Raw genomic sequence first — 21,778 nt, 5'->3', positions numbered from 1 at the left:
ATTATAATTTTGCATGAATATTACTTGGTGTTATAAAGCTGATAATTTATTGGAAAAAAAAAATAATTTGGCGGTAGCGAAACGAAAATGTCAGTTAATTTTTAAATTCTTGCATACATCACGGGTGCGCATTGCGCATTGACGTGTACATTAGCACGACTCTATCGTTACCGGTTAACAATCCTCCCACTCTCGTTTTTTCCCGCCTCAACTTCACTGCTTCTCTTCTTCTTCTTCGTCCTCTTCTTCTTCACGCGACTCCGAGAGGCTGAGCAAAAAGCTTCGCTTCTCTCTCCACGAAGCCTCTGTCAATCGCCATTTCTGATCGGATCTCACCTTCTCCTTGGATCGCTAAAGCCCTGCGCTTGCTGAGCCTTCGGATTCATTTTCGGCAATCGCGCTTCCTCGAGCGATTCGGCTCCTGGTCAGGTGTATATCTGAGTTCGTCCTTCCTTCGCTCGGAATCAGGTAATCAGTCAATGTCTCTGATTTCTTCTTCGGTTCATGATGGTGAGGTGAATCAGTTTGCGAGTGAGCTTGCATTGGAAACACGAAAGTTTGACAATCGGTGAAGTTTGCAGTTGCTTTGTCAATCTGAAAAACAGAGAGATGGTGGCATCATCCATGACGAGGAAGGGCAACGTAGTGTATATAAGCATCTGATTTGGTTTTCGTTAGAGATTTAGCCTAGTTTTGGCTCGATGTAGACCATTCGAATTTATCAAGTTTGATCTGTTACTATTAGTGGTCCTTTGCAGAACCCATTGGCACTTTCTTAGATAATTGAGTGTCAAGGGCAAAAATAATAGCCAACCTTAAAACTGAAATGAATTCCTCTCATCAGACAATGCTGCGAAGGAGGTTTATCCAGGCATTGGCAGCCATTTGCCGCTCACCCCAATAGCCCCATTCCACGTTCACTCCACGGCAGCTCCTTCGCGGCGTACTCCTCCCATGTAGACATGGCCACATTTCGGAACCGGACCGGCCGGTTCCGGTTCAGAACCGGCGGTTCCGGTTCGTGGCCATGTGTGAACCGGAACCGGCCGGTTCCGGTTCGTAATTTAAAAATTTTAAAAATAAATTATGAAATAAAAAAATAATGAATTATAAAATTATGAAATAATGAATTATTCAATGTAAATTGTAATCAAAATGTAAATTGTAGGTGTGATTGTTGACACCTAATTTTGCCCAACTCGTTAAATTAATGCTTAAATGGTAAATCGGTCAAATTAGTGTGAAAGAGAGATAAAATTAAAAATATACATATAAAATAAAATATATCGGACCGGTTCAACTTGGCCGATTAGCCCTAGCCCGACCCTTTGTCTTTTAATTTTAGCTTGGGCCCAGCCCTTTTTGTTTGTTCCTCTTTCGACTGGGCCTCTCCTTTTCCCTCTCTCTTCAGCCCACTTTCGGACCATCCCCTCCTCTTTATTTTCGGCCCAACCCCCCTTTGCAGCCCAGCTGCATTGTCTTTTTTTAGGCCCAGCCTCCTTCTCTTCTGTTTGTCTCCCTCACGATCGTGAGAAAGACGAACAAAAGGGGGACCACAGGAAGGCGCAGGTACGAGGAGAGAATGGAACGTCGCGCTGCAGAGGGAACGTCGCGCGCAGCAGCAGCGTCCATCGTCGCGCGATACCCAGTGTCAGGCACGTACAGTGGTCTCAAAGGAGTCCCCGATTCGGGAATAAAGAGGCGAGAAGAAGAAGAGAACAAGAGAGGACCGGGAGAACGAAACAGGGAAGGGGGTCTAAGAAGAGAGCGCTTCGGTTCCTCCCTCGGTGAGGATCGCCGGCAAATCTCTTCCCCCCTTCCTACGAGCCGACCACCGTCGCCGGACATCCATCATCTCCGGCCATCGCGTTCTGCCTTGGTCCGTCACGAACAAAGAACAGAAAATCAGGGGCGGGATCGGGAGTTTCTGGGGGAAAACCTGAGTATAGAGTGCCCCCGTCCGCCTTGAGAAGGCCTCGAGGTGCCGCTGACAAGTCTCCAGCCGTCGCGTCGCCGCCGCCTAGTCACGAACAGGTGGGTCTTCCACTTCCCCTGTTTTGCTTTTCCTCCCCTGCCTCCCGGGTGCCGGGCACACCGAGCCTATTCGGTGGTCGCCCGGCCCCGTCGACCGAGGCAAACATTTTTTTTTTGACGCCCAGTGAGGATGGTATAGACGTGGTATGTCGAAAATCGACCATAAATTTTGTCCAAATCAGATCTGCAAATCCACTTTTCGGCTGCACCATACCTGTTTGATCAAATGTCCGAACCAAGTTGCTTAAGCTTTATGATGTCGAACCTGGTTGTATATCTTTTCGGCGTTCTGGTGCAAACCGAGATGAGTATGAGGAGAGGTGTGGCCGTTTAGAGCTTTATGTGGCATGTTTGAGTCAGAAATCACCTTGGATCTCGACCTTAAGCCCTCGTCCAAACTCGCCTACAACGTGTTTGATAAAATGCTTAAACAAGCATCGAGACTGTTGTTACCAAAACCCGTTCTTATCATCTTCATTCTATGCGTTGTTTATGTCGAGTCGACGCTCCGACACTGACTTAATGTTTTCTCTTTTGGTTGTATGTCACTACGTTCACCACCGAGCCTACCGTATGTATGTCTTTCCCGTCGGAGATGTCTCCTGTACCAGCTGAGTTCAAGGTCCTACACCATTCCGAATTAGGCCATCGCTCGTCCCATTGGGGTGCCTTGGGGTCTGCTTGGATAGAGCTCATCAGGTCCCATGTTGAAGTTTTGTTCCTTTTCTTCTCTGTGTAGGCTGAAAGTTCTTCACCGGAATTAGTCCGGTGGGGCACAAAAAAAAAAAAAAAAACGCCGGCCGTGTCGGTCGGAGCGGCGAAGGGGAGTAGCTCGGCGATGATCTAGGCTCCGGGGCCTGAAAGGATGTTGTTTTGGTGAAAGCATGAAGAGGCAAGCCTTCGGTGAAGAGCATATGAAGGAGAAGGGGAGTTCTGGGAAAAGCACGAAGGGGATGAAGAAAAAAAAAATAGAAAAAAGAAAAAGAAACAAAAAAAAAAAAGAGAAAAGAAAAGGAAAAGAGAGAAAAAGAAAAAAAAAAAAAAAAAAAGAGAATATAAAATCAAAATTTTGAAAACTCGGGCGGGTCGGTAACCCGGGTCGGGAATCCGGGTCGGATCGGGAGACCCGGTCCGGTTTTATTTATTAATAAAATTTTTCAAAAATTCAAAAATTCAAAAAATATATATTAAAAAATTTAAAAAATTAAAAATTCCAAAAAAATTAAAAAATGTTTAAAAATCCCAAAAAATTAATTAAATAAATAAAATATTAAAAAATTCATGAAATTAAAAAAAAATTAAAAAAACTCAAAAAAATTCGAAAAATTCAAAAAAAAAAATCGGAAAATTATGAAGTGTTCAGGAATCAGTTTTGGGCTTAATTTCACTAGATTTTAGGTTAAAAAACTCTAAAAAAAATGAAAAAATGAGAAAAAACCTTAAAAAATTTCCAAAAATCGAATAAGCCATTAGGGCTTTACCTTAGGGCTTTTGATTGCATTTTCTTTTTAGAGACGATGCTAGGTCGTTGGTTGTTAATTTTCTTCATGATTGTCTAGTTGCGCACTTTTAATACATTGATTGTTATTTCTATTTTTAGAACAGTTAGGTCGAATATTAGCTTTTTCGATAGGCTGCCCGGTACGTTAATTTGCGAACATTCAAGTTTAGGTATCGAAAGGGCATTAGTTAAATTGCTAGTGTAATCAAGTCCCCGAATTTTGGAATCTCTGGTTTTCGCACGTATCGAAACGACACTCCCGCGTCTCGATCAGGGTTTCTAGCTAACCCTTGATCATGGCTAGTGACGACTCTAATCGAATGCTTAAATTAGATAATTCTCGTCGCGCAAGGTATGAGGCTTGGGAGTGCCTCGGTCATTGGATTAATGAACCATTTGGTTCACCATTCAAACGAACCAATTGTTGTTTATATCCATCGACAAATACCTCTTGGCCTAAACCCGATCGGGACGGGGTAGGTCGCGACAGTGATCGGTTCCCGGTCCCTTAATTTTAGAACTAGGAACCGGACCGGCAAATTATAGAAAGGATCGTAGCCACAAAAGGCATACAACTTCACATGCTCATGGCTTGGCTTAGGTTTTATACACAACCCCTTTGATGGTCTCTTCATTCCCATTTGATGTGGGACTCTTGGCATTTACATGAAGACAAGCCAAGAGTCTCACATTGAAGGTGTTCAAGGCAAGCCGAGAGTCCCACATCGAATGGGAACGAAGAGGTATTAGAATCATTGTGTATAAAACCCAAGCCAAGCCTTGTAATTAGAGTTCAATACACCCAAGCCAAGCATTGTAATTAGAGATCAATGCACTTACAATGCATGGCAATTAGAGTTCAAATTGTGTTATAAAAAAATTAAATAATGAATTTTTTTTTAAAAAATTCATTATTATTTAAAAAAAATAATTTGGAACCGACGGTTCCGGGCCCGATTCCAAAATTGTTGGAACCGGAACCGGGCCCGTAGGCCATGGGCCGGTTCTGGTTCGGGTTCTGGGCTCGGTTCCAAATTATTTTTAAAAAAAATAATAATGAGATTTTAAAAAAAAAATTCATTATTTAATTTTTTTTAATAAATAATTTGAACTCTAATTGCCATGCATTGTAAGTGCATTGATCTCTAATTACAATGCTTGGCTTGGGTGTATTGAACTCTAATTACAATGCTTGGCTTGGGTTTTATACACAATGATTCTAATGCCTCTTTGTTCTCATTCGATGTGGGACTATTGGCTTGCCTTGAACACCTTCAATGTGAGACTCTTGACTTGTCTTCATGCAAATGCCAAGAGTCCCACATCGAATGGGAATGAAGAGACCATCAAAGGGGTTGTGTATAAAACCCAAGCCAAGCCATAAGCATGTGAAGTTGTATACCTTTTGTGGCTACGATCCTTTGCTATTTAAGAGCAAAGGATTTCATTGGACCGCCTAGAATCGGACCGGACCAATGGTCCGGTTTTATGATTTGCCGGTCCGGTTCCTAGTTCTAAAATTAAGGGACCGGTCTTACCGGTTCGGTTCCCGATTCCGAGCAAAACCGGACCGAACCGTGAACCAATCACCCCTACAATTTACATTTTGATTATAATTTATATTGAATAATTCATATTTCATAATTTTATCATTCATAATTTTTTTATTTCATAATTTATTTTTAAAATTTTTAAATTACGAACCGGAATCGCTAGGGGCGGTTCCGGTTCCGGTTCACACATGGCCACGAATTGGAACTGGCCGGTTCCGAACCGTGGCTATGTCTACTCCCATGTACCCGACCCTCCCCATGTGCCCGACCCTCCTCATAAGATGTCGTCCTTGCCGCATATATGTGGTGGGTCACACATAATACCAAGGTGAGTGTTGTGATTTAAATTTGTTAAGGTATCATGTGTGCAGTCTAATATTTGTGCCTGTCTTTGTTGCAGAATGCGAGGGACAACGTGAGAGCCGTTATCAATTCCCGCAAACCACAGGTTTGGTGCATTTTTTTTTTTATGATTCGTGTTTTATGATTAAGCTCAAGAACTTTCACTGTAGGTAGTTTTCGTGGAGCTTTGCGAGAGTCGAAGACGACTTCTTAAGCATCCCCTAAGTGAATTTCGCGTTGCCTTTGAAGAAGCCGAGAAGCATGGCAATGACTTAAAGCTGGGGGATCTCCCAATTGAGGTATGGCTTTCTTTTGTGTTTTGTTCCAAGTATTTAATTTTGTTCCAAATATGTGTTCTGTTCCAAGTTTTGTGTTTTGTTCCAAGTATTTTGTTCTGTTCCAAGTATCTTTTGTGTTTTGTTCCAAGTATTTTGTTCTGTTCCAAGTATCTTTTGTGTTCTGTTCCGAGCAAGCTGTTCTAAGTATTGTGTTTTGTTCCAAGTAAATGCAGTTCTGTTTCAAGTATTGTGTTCTGTTCCAAGTAAATGCAATGCAGCATGTATTCGCTTGCACAGGAAACTGAGCGTAAGATATACAGAATTTTGACGATTGGGGAAAAAGAATTCTTAGGTCGTTTACTACGTCGTGATCTTGTAGAGGTAAGATCACGACGTAGTAAACGACCTAAGAATTCTTTTTCCCCAATCGTCAAAATTCTGTATATCTTACGCTCAGTTTCCTGTGCAAGCGAATACATGCTGCATTGCATTTACTTGGAACAGAACACAATACTTGAAACAGAACTGCATTTACTTGGAACAAAACACAATACTTAGAACAGCTTGCTCGGAACAGAACACAAAAGATACTTGGAACAGAACAAAATACTTGGAACAAAACACAAAAGATACTTGGAACAGAACAAAATACTTGGAACAAAACACAAAACTTGGAACATAACACATATTTGGAACAAAATTAAATACTTGGAACAAAACACAAAAGAAAGCCATACCTCAATTGGGAGATCCCCCAGCTTTAAGTCACTGCCATGCTTCTCGGCTTCTTCAGAGGCAACGCGAAATTCACTTAGGGGATGCTTAAGAAGTCGTCTTCGACTCTCGCAAAGCTCCACGAAAACTACCTACAGTGAAAGTTCTTGAGCTTAATCATAAAACATGAATCATAAAAAAAAATGCACCAAACCTGTGGTTTGCGGGAATTGATAACGGCTCTCACGTTGTCCCTCGCATTCTGCAACAAAGACAGGCACAAATATTAGACTGCACACATGATACCTTAACAAATTTAAATCACAACACTCACCTTGGTATTATGTGTGACCCACCACATATATGCGGCAAGGACGACATCTTATGAGGAGGGTCGGGCACATGGGGAGGGTCGGGCACATGGGAGTAGACATGGCCACGGTTCGGAACCGGCCAGTTTCGGTTCGTGGCCGTGTGTGAACCGGAACCGCCCCTAGCGGTTCCGGTTCGTAATTTAAAAATTTTAAAAATAAATTATGAAATAAAAAAATTATGAATGATAAAATTATGAAATATGAATTATTCAATATAAATTATAATCAAAATGTAAATTGTAGGGGTGATTGGTTCGCGGTTCGGTCCGGTTCTGCTCGGAATCGGGAACCGAACCGGTAAGACCGGTCCCTTAATTTTAGAACCAGGAACCGGACCGGCAAATCATAAAACCGAGAACCGGACCATTGGTCCGGTCCGATTCTAGGCGATCCAATGGAATCCTTTGCTCTTAAATAGCAAAGGATCGTAGCCACAAAATGTATACAACTTCACATGCTTATGGCTTGGCTTGGGTTTTATACACAACCCCTTTGATGGTCTCTTCATTCCTATTCGATGTGGGACTCTTGGCATTTGCATGAAGACAAGTCAAGAGTCTCACATTGAAGGTGTTCAAGGCAAGCCAAGAGTCCCACATCGAATGGAAACAAAAAGGCATTAGAATCATTGTGTATAAAACCCAAGCCAAGCCTTGTAATTAGAGTTCAATACACCCAAGCCAAGCATTGTAATTAGAGATCAATGCACTTACAATGCATGGCAATTAGAGTTCAAATTGTGTTATAAAAAAAAATTAAATAATGAATTTTTTTTTAAATCTCATTATTATTATTTTTTTTAAAATAATTTGGAACCGGGCCCGGAACCCTTATAAGCATATTGTGTACTATATGGCGATTCTCCACAGCTCAGACAAGATAATACTCCACGAACGAAATTTGTAAGTATTTTCTATTTTTCAAGGTTCCGTGGAAAAAATAGGCTAATCATGGATAATACTTTTTTTTAGGTACATGGCATCAGGACTTCAAGAAAAGGCCCGTGACCATTCTACCATTGTGGCCGTTGTCGGCAGTGATCATCTTGAGGGCCGCCAAGAAATTTGGAGCAAGCTTAATGGTCAAGCAGAAGCAGAAGAAGCAGAGAGCAGGAAAATTAGACTTAAGGTAAGTTTAACTTACATTATTTTGTCGGCTTTCAATGACAATAAGAAGAGGTTTTAGTGGCCACCTCACTGCCTTAAGGAGAAATACACTTGAGAGATCTGCATAATTAACCCTAGACACATTTTTGATCTCACAATATTAATTCTTAATGGAATTGGAGACTAAACCCAAATTTCGCCGAGGTTGAGTTTACTTTTTACCTCTTTCATCCTTTCTGTGGCCTTTAAAATGCACTGTGCAAACTGTTGTTTCGCTGTATTATTTTGTCTAGAGAAAAGACGGCCACGCCTCGATCTCGGGCAAGTCAGTGCTAGACGTGGCGGCGAGAGATGGCGAGTTGAGGGTGTTCGTCGTTGCAGGGGAGGTTTCGGGGGACACCATCGCTTCTCGCCTCATGGCCTCTCTCAAGACTGTGTCTCCTTTTCCAGTTCGTTTCGCCGGCGTCGGAGGGTAATGATGTTGTATTTCTGGCACTTGTGTGTTCTTTTGGGTGAATTTGAAACTGGGTCAGTGTTTGATTGATGCTAAGTGCTTTCTGCACATATATTGCTGCTCTTGAGTTCAGCGTTGTTTTCATGTGGTAAGACAAAAGTTACCATTTGAATTACAGGTAAAAAAAATGGTTCTTGTTGAAATTTGCGTGAATGAGGAACCTCTGGTGATGAATATGCGTTAACTCAACTTTGTTTCCTGGATTGAGCTAAAAAAGGTCATCGTCAGGAAGATTGTTTTTGCGTTAGACTGAAAAAAGTCATGCATACATTGAAAGGTGAGAGCATAAAATGTCGGTTTATTGGTTTTCCTTACCGAAGGACTTTGTCTCCGTGCTATCTCAGGTCGATGATGTATAAGCAGGGGTTGAAAAGCCTGTTTCCTATGGAGGATATTTCAGTGATGGGTATCTGGGAGCTAATGTCTCATTTGGGTAAAATCAGAGTGAGTATTGAGCAATGCCAATGTCATGTTTGTGCATTTCAAGAAGCATATAGAAATTTTCCTGCTGTTTTTTGTTTACACTTTTGGTGGTTTATATGATGCTTGTTTTAGTTGTCCATGATTACTGGAGTTCATTCTCATTGGAGTGTTCTTGGAAATCACCAGATATATAGACAGGAGATCTCCTCCGTTTCTGCTTTTGTCTCCTTTGGGATACAGAATCAATCTCTTGCACAATGAGAGGACTTTACATTCAGGAGCCAAACGCACAGAAGAAAGAGGAGTACCAAAAATTGGCGAGTACAATGATTATATAGTTCTAGATACTTGATTGACTTCAATCAATCAACCCTGGATCGGGTGCAATGCACCGGGTGCATGACTAATCCTTGTATTCTTTGATATGATGATGATATCGTATGATGCGAATGAATTGAGTTGTTAACAACTTGCACTTTCGGGTCTACCACATGGAGACTCAGGTTGAAAATGCAAAATCGACATGGAGACTCAGGTTGAAAATGCGAAATCGTTGCAACTTGTTCGGAGCGTCGACATGATTAATGAGGAATGCCTAGGAGAATCTGACCAGAGGCAGGGAAGCCTGCAGACCTTAATGCGTGAACACATTCAATCCGTGTATTATTGTCAAAGAGGAAACAACCATCAGTAATTGTCATGTCAAAGAGGAAACAACCGCCAGGAATTCCCGAACCTTTTCCAGTGGCATGAAAGCAGGCCAACCCCAGTTCGTTCAGGAGCTACTCAAACATACAGTACAAGCTGCAAAGTACCAAAGACAAGGCAAGAGTGCAGAAAATTACAGTTTGGAAACATGAGAGATTTCAGCAGTTTCTAACCATACGGCGGACTATATAAAAAACGAATTCGCTACTTATTAACAGGTGCAATTTATTTAGTGGTGTACTGTGGTTAGAAAAGAGCTCATCGTGCGATTGAGATTGAGAATTGCTCTGGACTTTCTGTTTTCGCTACTAATTACGATGGCCTTGAGGTGTAGCGCTCATCCACTCATGAGAACAAACACTTACCTCCCCGCTGATAAAGTACAACGTTGTTTCGGCCTTTTAACCGAAAGGTGAATCTCGTTATCACTTTCTGACCACATGCCCATTTGTCAGGATCAACTAAAAGGAGAAACATTGAAAGGCTTTGGCCCCTTCTAACCAAGTTACCCCTCGGGCATAGCCACACCTTCTTGGGGAAGAAAATGAAAATAGTAGCTTTAGATAGGAAAAATTTTATATCCGCAAAAGCAAGAGTTATCATTGAAAGGAAGTTTTTAAATAGAAGCTACCATTTGTGGTCTCCAACAGTGAACACAGAATCGCAGTGGCTGCCCTGCAACGAGGCATTGCCGGCTCGGCAAGGAACGACGTGGATAAGGGAGGGAGGGAGGGATGCGTTGGGAGAGGGAGAACAGAGATGGCGATGGAGGGTGCGTGAAGATGGAGGAGGTTCATAGGAACTCGGCCGCAAGAAGCGGGTAATTGGCACGGTTGCGCTCGGGGATTACTCCCAGGATGCTAAAGCTGCTTTCACAGCTTTCAAGGTCGATTCCTTCGACTTCTATGAAACCAACTATGGAGTCTGGATGTAGGTGACCGCATTTTGGCAGAGAAGGTAAGGCTCTCCTTTCAATTAGTCTCTTTTGTTTGCCTATTTAATCTAGGCTTGTTGGTAGTGTGGTGAGGACTGAAATTTCGCGGCACTGGACCAGATTAGAGTGGTAGCAACGTGAAGCATATAATTTTAATGTAATACAGCGAGCATTGTTTGTACGGCTTTTAGTCCTGGAGGAATTTTGGAGATGATAATCGTGTAGGGTAACCAACGGCAGAAAGCTTGTTTGAATAAGAATTCATCCAAGATTGTACGTTATGACCAGGCTCTTTAGTTTGTTTCTTCCAAGTTGGATTTATAAACTTGTGGTAACTGAATATTAAATTCCTCATATTATGATTTTTTATTATCTATGCATTTAACACGGACTGTATCTCATTCGGTTTGCAACTTGCGTCCACTTGGATAGGATTTGTATATGTGGATCTGTTTTGTGTCGGGACCTAATGCATTTAGTGATACTGACCTGATTTGTTTTGTTGGTGTTTGCTGTCTGTTGGCACCGGGTTTCATACTTTTTCAGAGAGCCAGAGGTTTCGGATATCGGGTTTCTTTAAGGAGCTTTGGAAATTGGGTTTAACCAAAGTGCGATTTCTCTGCAAAATTTGCACATTCCTTATTGGTTTTTTGGCTATTTTGTGGCATTCAGGAAGTTGGCTTCAGTTCGGCCGATGTATTCATAAAGAGAATTGTTGCCAAGGCTGGGGACTATGTCGAAGTGTAAGTCTTTATCTTCAATCCTGCACCTTTTATTCTGAGTTAATTTTTTGCATGCACCGTCCTCTCCACTCCCATACATGTAATAACTACTTTTTTCTTTGTACTAATTTTCAATGGACAGCGGTTCTTATTGTAGTTTCATGATGGTAAACTATAGGCGAACGGCGCTGCTCAAGATGAAGATTTCATCTTACGGCCACTTTCTTATTAGACGGAACCAACGGCAATGCCAATTTGAGGTCGTACCAACTTAATTTGCTAATGCCATCACACGACCGGCATTTTGATCGAGTTTTCTGACTGTTTCTCATCAATTGGAGCTTGTTCCTGAAGGTTATGCATTTGTAATGGGAGACAACACAAACAACAGTTTTTTGAGTCCCATAACCGGTGAGTTTTCTGTCTTCAATTAGTTAATTTCTACCGGTTCTGGTGTAAAGTGATAATCGAGCATATTGCATTGGGGGAGGAAAGATACTTGTGCAACTTTTGTATGCACCTTCTATTAGTTAATTATTAGTCAGAATGTTAGGGGCTTGGTTCTGTTTAGTTTTCGTAGTCGAGCAGAGTGACCCTCATTTTGGTTGTGTATACTATATATGCGTATTTGATTGTGATCGCTTGATTTGAATTCTGACCTGTGAAGTTTTGATAGTTGCAGGGTCTGCTTCCTATCAAGAACATTGTAGGCAGATCAGTGTTCCCCGCACTGGCCTCCTTCCCGGGTCTCGTTCACTAGATATGATCCTCAATCTGCAAAAGAAGCTGCTGCTCTTTCCTGACACAGCCTCATGCTCGCTGGAAGGGGGCAATCGATTTTGACACCTTATCTAATTTTGATGGTGATTTTTACAATTATTCCCCGCTCGTTCTGGCTCATTGTTGAGCATTTGTGAATATATATTTGAATCTTCCTTCGACCTTGCCCAGGCAGCTTGCTTTTGCCTGTTTTTGATGGGCTATCTCATCCATCTTGTGAAAGTGAGGCAAAAATTAGTGAAATTATATGAAGTGAAAAGTACGGGAATGGTGGGACTTTAGTGAAGCTAAATTCAGTGACTTAGGTTTGCGTTTGTTTCGGGAAAAGTGTTTTTCGGGAATACGTTTTCCGAACTTTCGCCCGTTTGATTTACCAAAAATGATTAATCAACCGAAAACACTTTCCGGTTTAGAAGAATATTCATGTATAAAATTAGGAAAGTGAATTCCCTAATCTAAGAAGGTGAAAACACTTTTCGGAATTGCTTCCCTTTACTTTTTTAATATTTTATTCTTTTCTTTCTTTTTTTCTTTTTTCCTTTTTCTTTTTTATTTTTAAAAATAAAAATATTTAAAAATTCGAAAAAAAAAATCTTGCCTAAGATAAAATCGTGGGATTGAAATCATTTTCCAAATGAGATCCAAACACCAGAAAATGTTTTTGATCACATATCACCAAACAAAAGGAAAACTAACTATTTTCCTAGAAAATGATTTTTTAGAAAATATTTTCCAAAAACGTTACATTTTCCGTGAAACAAATGCACCATTGCGTATTGAAAGCCAAACCAGCACACGCTCATGGGCAAGGGCTCTGAGGAATCCACCTTGTTGTGGTGGATTGCCACCGACTTGCACTGGGTCTCCACCACTCCAGCCACTACCATGGAAATGGCCGAGAGCACTAGCCCTACCGCGATTCACTGTAGATGTCGGATTCCGGTGCGGATACTGGTGAATTTCCTGCAAATGGGGACAAAGACGCGGTCGGGACTATTATGAACATGAAGAGCAGGGGGATCACCGGGACGGAGATGCCTGGGACACATGAATCCCCAGATGTGGGGATTCAAGGTTGTGCCTTGTTGGATTGTAAAGGTTTGGAGCTGAGCCAGGCCTGTGTTTATGAATACCCTGCTGTGAACAATTGGAAGCATGCGGAGCAGGATCTTCGTTTCTTTGACTTGTGTCACCATGCACAGGCTCTAGGGTTTAGCACTTGATCCACTACCGGGACTCGGAGCAACCGCCGCTCGATCCAAGAATCTGCAAAATTGCTTTGTTGAACGCTGAGCTTACTTGCACCAAGTAACTACAAGTTGCAACTTGAAAAAAATAATGTTCATGAGGTCGCTTGAGTAAATGCAACTAGTATGTGCCGGAATTGGTCTGTCCAGGGAAGAATTTCATCATTTTCCCCTGGTTCTGTCATGCCCTTCGTGCAATTCATCTGTCGTCACTGGGATCGGGAGACCTTTCTTCTTGATGGCACCTACAAGTACCCAAAATCAATAAAAACACACTAAATCACCACTCTGAACTTGCAGAGAGGATTCATGCTTACTCATTATGCACATAACCACCATTCGATACTCAAAACTGTACATCTAGACCCTGCAGTAGTACTTTCTATATATGCTGTGTCGTCTCCACTGATGGCAATTTACTAATAGAGACATCGGACATGTAGAGAGACTTCCCCGTGCACACAAACACCACGGGCGAACAGAACAGCGACGCTGCAGACACCGAAAGCCCAGTCCCGATGAAACTGATGCCGATAATGGCCCCGATGGTGAGGCGGAACAGGAACTAGTTGATGCCGCTGGATAGCTGGGTTGCCTCCTTTGGGGCCTTCTCATCGAACTGGTCGGCCCCGACCAAAGGCAGAGCGGCCTTGACCCCACTCGTCCCGGACACGACCGGGTACAGGCCCGTGTAGAGAATCGCAGCCTAGGTGCTGTCTGCAGCGAGGCTTTGGCTCGTTTGGTCCGGTGGGATGCCTTTGCAAGGACTCGGCCTCAGCTGGTGGAAGTGTGCTTGTACTGCTAGGAGGGCATATCCCTGTTTATAAAAGCAGTCACCATAATGAACATCGTTCATTTGTTCCTACTTCTGATCACCTATGTTCATTACTCAATGCCTTTGAATATCACTATGATGAACCACTCTGGATGGGTTGGTTTTAGTTGCAATTCATACAAAACCCAAATTCAAGTTTAGATAACAGAAGATATGCTTGACACTGCAATCTATCGCCCTTAGCATGTCAGCGCGTATTAGGTAGACATCATAGTATTTCTTAACAATATCCTCAAGTGCTAAATCAAGAGCACAGTTTCCTTGGATATAAAACAGATGTTAAACTTGGCCCAGCAAGCTAATTGTACTACAATTATTATGCAAAAGTTATTGGTCAGACACTAGCAGCCGAATCCGCTAACCAAAATTAATCATGACAAACCAATCGGTCTATGAGCCGACCTTATTTATCCCAAGTTCTAGCATATACCATATGTGTTATGGAGTCGTGATTGGCTCGGTCTATGAATGAGTATAATATTGTTCTCGCTTGTTCAAGAGGACAAATAGCCAAGCTAAGTCCCTCCAAAACTACACTCAAATAGAACCCTTTGGAATAACAAAAAGTGAAAAGTTAGATTATGTCTGTTGAATGTGCAATTTATTGCTTGGAAAATCCCATATCCAAGTGTCCGTTACTCATGTCAACCATAGAGAACAAAGCTAGGTACTTAAAAAGATATCGATAAGTTAATTAGGACAAGGAGCCGATCACAACATAACATGGGTCTTCCACCATTAATTAAGTAGCATATTCACTACTTATCAGAGGACCCGGTCCGTATATACTCACCACGTTTGATATGAACGCCATGTTCTGTAGTCCTTCCGTAGCTGCACCAAGTAGTTGGAAATATTGCTTGAGAATGAGGATGTGTGTTTGTAAATTACCATATAGAAAGAGAGCGGCCCCGTTGCCTCCTCGTCTCGCTTCTTTCTGCGGATGGGACTTGATATCCCTGTACTTTCCTATTAGGACAGAACAAAAAGCACATTATAGAAGAAAATCCTCGGTGTTTGGTCCATAGTTGACGCTAAGCTTGCAAATCGTCCATTATGCAAAATCTTGTTCTCCAAATATCGGATTTTCCGAGTAAGCCATGGATTAGGGCTTTATGCTTTTGCAACTATTGTTAAGGTATGCCTATCCCTCTGCATTTGAGTCTTCATACATTTATCATACGAACCATGCTAATGCACCTTCTTTCGTGTCGGAGGCAAGAAAATTCGCCGACAGTGTGATTTCAAACAAGCTAGTCAATCGTAAGTCAAAGAAATCTCGCGGCCTATGCTACAGCTCACATAATAGAAGACTCTGCACATTGCTCTGCAAGAAAAAATTGTCCAAAAAGTCTTAAACCTATTGTACTTTTGCCAATTCATTCCTAAATCTTTCCACGTTTTGCCAATTGAGTCCTAAACATTTTCATGTTTTGCCAATTGAGTCCATCCAGTCAATTTTGGCCGAAAATCGTTGACATGGACAAATTTTAATTTTGACCGGATTGACTCAATTGACAAAACGTGAAGATATTTAGGACTCAATTGACAAAACGTGGAAAGGTTTATGACTGAATTGGCAAAAGTGCAATAGATTTAACACTTTTTTGACAACTTTCTCCAAGGAAGATACTAGAAATGCGCCCGCGGTCCGCTGCTAGACTTCATTAGTATATATATTCATAGGCTACCATACCATAATGACAAATAATATCTCTAAACATAAATTAGTCGAGCTCTTTTATAGTTGAATTAGAAGAATATATCATTGCAAGTCACTTTAGAAAGTCTAAAATGACAAATTGGATGATTAAATTAACGAAAATGACCCAAAGTTTTTCTCAATATTTGTCCCATAATCATAAAAATACTAGTTGATATTGACGAAAAGTATATTGTTTGAGGAAACAATAGTAAAAGATAAGCTAAGGAACATGATACCTTTTATATTGAGATGAAATATTCACTTTTTTCTAATGTGTGCTTAATGTTCTTTAGTCAAAATAAGAGCTTACTTAATTTATTTATAGTACAACTTTCTTGACAAATAAAAATACCCAATCATCTTCTTATAACCTACTTTATCAAAATGAGAAAGATACCATTTTTATTCTTATTATAAGTTTGCATGATACCGAGTCGAATATTCACTTTTTCTAATGGGTATGGTACTGACAAATATAGAAAAATTATAATTTTTTAGATCTAAATTCTATATGAATTGGGATATCCTACTATTGTTAAGATAAGTGCTAAGAGAAAAGGGTTTTCATATAACCATAAAAAATTTCACGATAATAGAGTTTCACTTAATTCACTAAGAACTTTACAAGATGCACTATTGCGCTTATATGTTGATTATTATAATTATGCGCTTAAAGCTTGCGTAGTCCATACTGATGCGCCATAGCTATTAGAATAAGTAATTGATAAAACTGACTAAGCTTACGAAACATGCACTTAAAATAAGAAAACGAAACATGGAAAATAAAATCATGAATGATCATTGCATGAAATCGAAAATGGCAACACACTCCATTTCCAAAACCACCAACGCTATCTTCTCCTTACCTATGCACAACGAAAAATCGCGCCTTGATGGTCGCCAAAATCTGCACCCCCAAATATCATCCTCCGTCGAGCCCCACTCCTATCCATCTTCCTCTTCGCAGCCCAAAACTCCAAACTTCAACCTCACAAATGAATCCTTCCACAATTCACCCTCATCCTGCCACCGAAGGTTGTAACATTCCGACCAGAAGAGGAAAATCAACGCCTCGATTGCGACCACGAACGTTTTGCGCTTATTGGATGGCCTCGGCGTGACTGTTTCACCCTATATCTACGTTTGGTTGATAAAAAAGTGCACGGCAAATAGTGACTCTGCCGGAGCACTTGAGCTCCATAAACACATTAGGCGTAGTGGGTTGAGACCCAAAACTAAATAAGAAATATAGATTTCCACGGTGGACATCTACAAATATTCAACTTTCAGATTTTCCTTTAATTTATCTTAAATCGGATTTCATTCACAGATATAAACTCAAGACATATTTTAACAGTTGGGAATTTTTGAAAGCTCCAAGAGAATTCATACTGGTCTTCTTCAATCGTGCACGGTCCTTAGTGTATGGAAACCTCGGAACGGGGACTCTCTCTTCGGACCTAGAGATTTTCTCTTGCTATGAGGAGAAAAGAATGGACCCCCAGCTGGGTTTTTTTTTTTTTTTCAGGGTTTCGAGGATCAAGGAAGGAGAGAGAGAGAGTGTGTGTGGATCAGAAAATCCCAAGAAGTGAAGCAAGACAGAGAATGTGTGCTATAATGATATCTTTATGGGTCTTGTACTTTAATGGGTCGTCGTCGAGTGGATGTGTATGTGCATGGTTGCTTGTGGGAAATGTGTAGGTTTGCTCAAACAGCAGCACGGACCTTTAGATTTGTTTTGTTTTGTTTTGTGTTTTCCCTTTCGAAGGTGTTGATGTTGCTGCTTGTGAATATTCTCTCCCACTTCGGTTGATTTATCCATGAGAATGGTAAAAGCATGGATTTGCAAGGCTTAGAAGATCGAAGTTTTGGTAAAGCCATTGTTTTTATTATTTAGATAGCATTAAACTTCTCATATTGCTCATACTCGAGCATTAAATTTCAACAAGCCATTATCGAAATTTCGACAAAGGCACTTAGACATGCCCTGATATGCACTTGTGTCCATATTGATTCTCATTACCTATGCACAACTAAGATGCAATATCGAATAAGAAGCTTGGCATTGAATTAATCTAGTAACACTTAAATCTAAAGTTTCACAACATAACTCGGTATGGAGTAACACATGAAAGTCCAAACATCGGAAAGATTTTAGATCACATGAAACTCATTTAGCCATTGTCTTTTGACTGTAGAAAATAGTTCAACTCCCTTGATTCGCTTCCTCCTCCTATGCCCTAGAAATGTGAACTCGCGGCAAAGATGGACTTGCAAGCTCGAAAGTGCAAGTGTCGTCTTCCTTGACCTGATTGTCGCGGATAAAAGCGGGCCGGTTAGTTAACGAACAACTCGACTAAATTACGCTTATTCGTTGATAAAACAATACCTACTCACCAATGAAAAGCTTGCCCATAGCAGACACCCATTGTTGTCCACTATGCGCAGCTCGCGTGCTGAATTTGTTCGCGTTATAACTTCTTACCCCGAATTCAGTTTCAAGTTAAGTTACAGTCATTATAAAGCCCGTTCGATAAACTAGAAAATCCTAAGCTTCACCAACTCAAAAGATGGCTGAAGATGGGCGAAAACCATCATCGAAATCAGAAATTCGTCACGGTCCAATAGCGCGCGCAGAACTTCAAAAATTGACTCCAATCAAACCGTAACTCTAAATCGATTTCTGTCAGATCCCACGAATCCACAACATCCTAAATTTCATTTCCCCATAATTTTACATCTTAACAAACCCTAGATTGAACATAGAAATTCAGAGTTGACATATATCCGAATTTTATGCTGTAACTTGGACGATTTATCCGATTAGATGAATGACAAGTTCGAATACTTACCCGGCATTGCAAAACAGAGTTGATTAGGCTTTTCGGGATGTCCAGATCAGCTACGCGCAAAGATTTTTTCATCTTTCCTTTTTTTTTTTTCTGTTTCTTTCTTCATGGACAGAGTTTCCGTGTGTGCAAATCACCTTCCGGATCCCATTGCTCGAGCAGTCGACATGTTGGGCTACATCAAAAAGACCACGAAACTCTGCTTTTATTGGTTAAGCTCATCACTTGTCGATAGTAACCAAAGTTTGGCCATTTTTTTTGTGTAAACAAATGTATACTACCACTAAAGGCTAAATGTACAGAGAAATAACCGATAAAAACGAGCTACTACTTTCTTTCTTTTTGTTGGCACAACACTTCTAGTTACGACTCTCCAAAAGTTAATCGCACTCCAAAGAGAAAAAGACTAAAAAAGAACAACCCGGTCTAATCGAAAAGAAGCTAAGTGTACGTTCGTTTTTTATGGGCTCTCTTACTTTAGGAACCTGTGCAAAGAGAGCCATGGCTTCCGGATTTTGGCTCTCTCGCGACAGACCTACCACCGCAAGGCCCGACCCCCAGGCGTTAGGTCATGGAGGCCGCCAGAGCCAGCCACAACGAAGCCAAAACAATAAGACAGAGACTAGAACCAAACAAGAAGACCAAAGGAACGAATATGGCCCAAAGGACTGGTCCATGTGGCGTTGTTCGCATAAACATAATTATGGCAAAGAAGAATAAGCGACGTACCATTCCGTCGGAGCTGTGCTTGACCATGCAAAACTTGAAGGACATAGGTCGTTCCACTACATCCTCCATGATTGTTGTAGTGTTCTTGGACATTGAACTTTGTGTGCCTTAGACCGTTAACTACCGTTCAGTGAGCACGGGATGGACAGGGGCAACTCTCTGCAAAATTGAGTTCTTAAACTTTGAGCTCTGTGTGCCTTAGACTGTTAACGAACGACTCGACTAAACTATGTTTATTTGTTGAAACGATACCTACTCATCAACGAAAAACTCGCCCACAGCGGACATCCATTGCCATCTGCTATGTGCAGCTCACGAGCTGAATTTGTTCGCGTAATAACTTCTTCCACCAAATTCGGTTTCAAGTAAACTTACAGTCATTATAAAACTCATTCGATTGACTAGAAATTCCTAAGCTTCACCGACTCAAAAGACGGCCGAAGATGGGGGAAAACCATCACCGAAATCAGAAATTCGTCACTGGTCCAACAGCGCACACAAAACTTTAAAAATTGACTCCAAATCGATTTCCGTCAAATCCCACGATTCCACAACACCCTAAAATTTATTTTCCACATAATTTTACATCTTAACAAACCCTAGATTGCAACTAGCAATTTAGAGTAGACATATATCCGAATTTTATGCCCTAACTTAGACGATTTGTCCGATTAGATGAATGATAGGTTCGAATACTTACCCCGCATTGCAAAACGGCGTTGATTTGGCTTTTTGGGGTGTCCGGATTGGCTAGGCGCGAAGATTTTTTCCTCTTGTTTTTTCTTCATAGACGAGCCCTTTTCTTTCTTCTTGTTTTTGTCGCCACTTGACGAGTTTTGTTTTCTTTTTTTACCTTCCAACGCACAAATATGTTGAAGAAGGAAAATAAGCTGGCTTAAGAACATGGGCCGGGCTGGGCCTATATTTAGCAATTGCTCTCTCTAAAGTGTAGAGAGAGTAAGTGGCACCACATCCTCTGTTTTGTCTCTTCTGGTGATTCTCTTCAACCAATGAATGAGATTGAAAGTAAAATAAAAAAACCCAAAAAGAAGGTGCGTTGTTCCTTGAGCCAAATACCAGCTCCCACGCTTGGTGATGTCATTTCTACGGATCATCGACACCGACCACTGCTTCCCTCCATGGTCGCGCAGCACGGCATTCACATACTCTTTGTGCCACCGAATATGATGTTCGGAGAACCAACTAGGAATAGGCTACCCACAACAATGAAAAGTAATTTCCTTCTATCAATACAATCGACAAGTCGGACAGGAAATGCGTCTGAATGGATCCTAGCAAAAGAGAAAGATTATAGGGTTGAACTTACGAATATGGCTTTCTTGACGTGTTACACTTTGACGGTTATCTGAAATGAAAAGTGATCGGTACCGGATGATCCTCTCGCTCCATCTGTGTCACTCTCTAAGAAGATCATTAATAAGAATTTTAGTATGCAAAAGGCATGGCATAAAGAAAAGGTATCTAAACCAGCGATTTTATTCACTAATCTAAGTGGTGAGTTTTTTATTTTACCCTATTTGATCGGCATGACTCAGTTAGATCTGATCAACTCGGTAATGACTCGATGAGAATTCCAGGCATGAAAAGAAGCCTCCCTCGGGCTCACGGTCGGGTCAAACACTTGCACCTTGAAACCAGCTTCCCCGTCGTACCGGAAGACCAAGAAGTCACCAGTTTGTATGGAGTGATCCTCCATGAACTTGGGCCACCCTCCATCGAAATAAAGCGCACCCTCTTCTTTGATCATGCCGATTGTCCAAGAATAGCCACCCGGGCCAGTTAGTAAAATGGCTCGAGGCCTTTGGCCTTTTCTATCACTTCTAGTACTACGGGGAAGTTGGTAACCATTTGTAACCTATGTTTGTAACCTCCATTAATAATCGTTGACTGCAGGCTTTAAATAACCACATCATACTCTTTGGAAAGCCTTCGACAAATCAATCAAAATATTATCTTTCAATTATCTTTACTTGTTGATCAAAAAAAAATTATCTTTACTTTCCTGTAATGCACTTTATTTTTCCTTAGCTGTAGCTTTCCGATTCGTGTCGTCGATTAAATTCCAACGTGTATCTATATCCCGAGTGTTACGTCGTCGATTGAATTCCAGTATTACATCTTTGCACGTTCTCAAGCTTTGTCGTCGATTAACTTTCAATACGATTTGTACATATAGTTCGGTTCGAAGTAAAGCTATTGATTTCTTGTCTACCTAGATATTTCCTAATCGGAATCACCACAGAACCCGTCTCTTCTCGTTAAAAGCCGAAGAATAACTTTCGGTGAATTATATTTTGCTAAGGGAGCGATTTCGGCGAAACAACTTTCCTTTTCTTTTAAGAAAAGGTACCTTGGTTCGTCTCATGAATTAGTTTATCATATGTATAAGCAGTGCATAGATGAGTTCAT

At 41.1% G+C, this 21,778-nt stretch overlaps 2 pseudogenes; one reads left to right on the top strand and one right to left on the bottom strand.

The window, feature by feature from the left end:
* Positions 1-9,362: 9,362 nt before the first annotated feature.
* On the top strand, positions 9,363-12,006 carry LOC115679894 (probable thylakoidal processing peptidase 2, chloroplastic; annotated as a pseudogene).
* A 94-nt stretch (positions 12,007-12,100) lies between these two features.
* On the bottom strand, positions 12,101-21,116 carry LOC115679895 (protein NRT1/ PTR FAMILY 4.5-like; annotated as a pseudogene).
* Positions 21,117-21,778: the final 662 nt, after the last annotated feature.

Source organism: Syzygium oleosum, unplaced genomic scaffold, assembly GCF_021117445.2.
Source record: "Syzygium oleosum isolate NSW1041296 unplaced genomic scaffold, Sole_v2.1 Sole_v2.10, whole genome shotgun sequence".
NCBI lineage: Eukaryota > Viridiplantae > Streptophyta > Magnoliopsida > Myrtales > Myrtaceae > Syzygium > Syzygium oleosum.
Note: the sequence above shows the minus strand (reverse complement) of the source record. Positions and strands in the feature narration are given on the sequence as shown.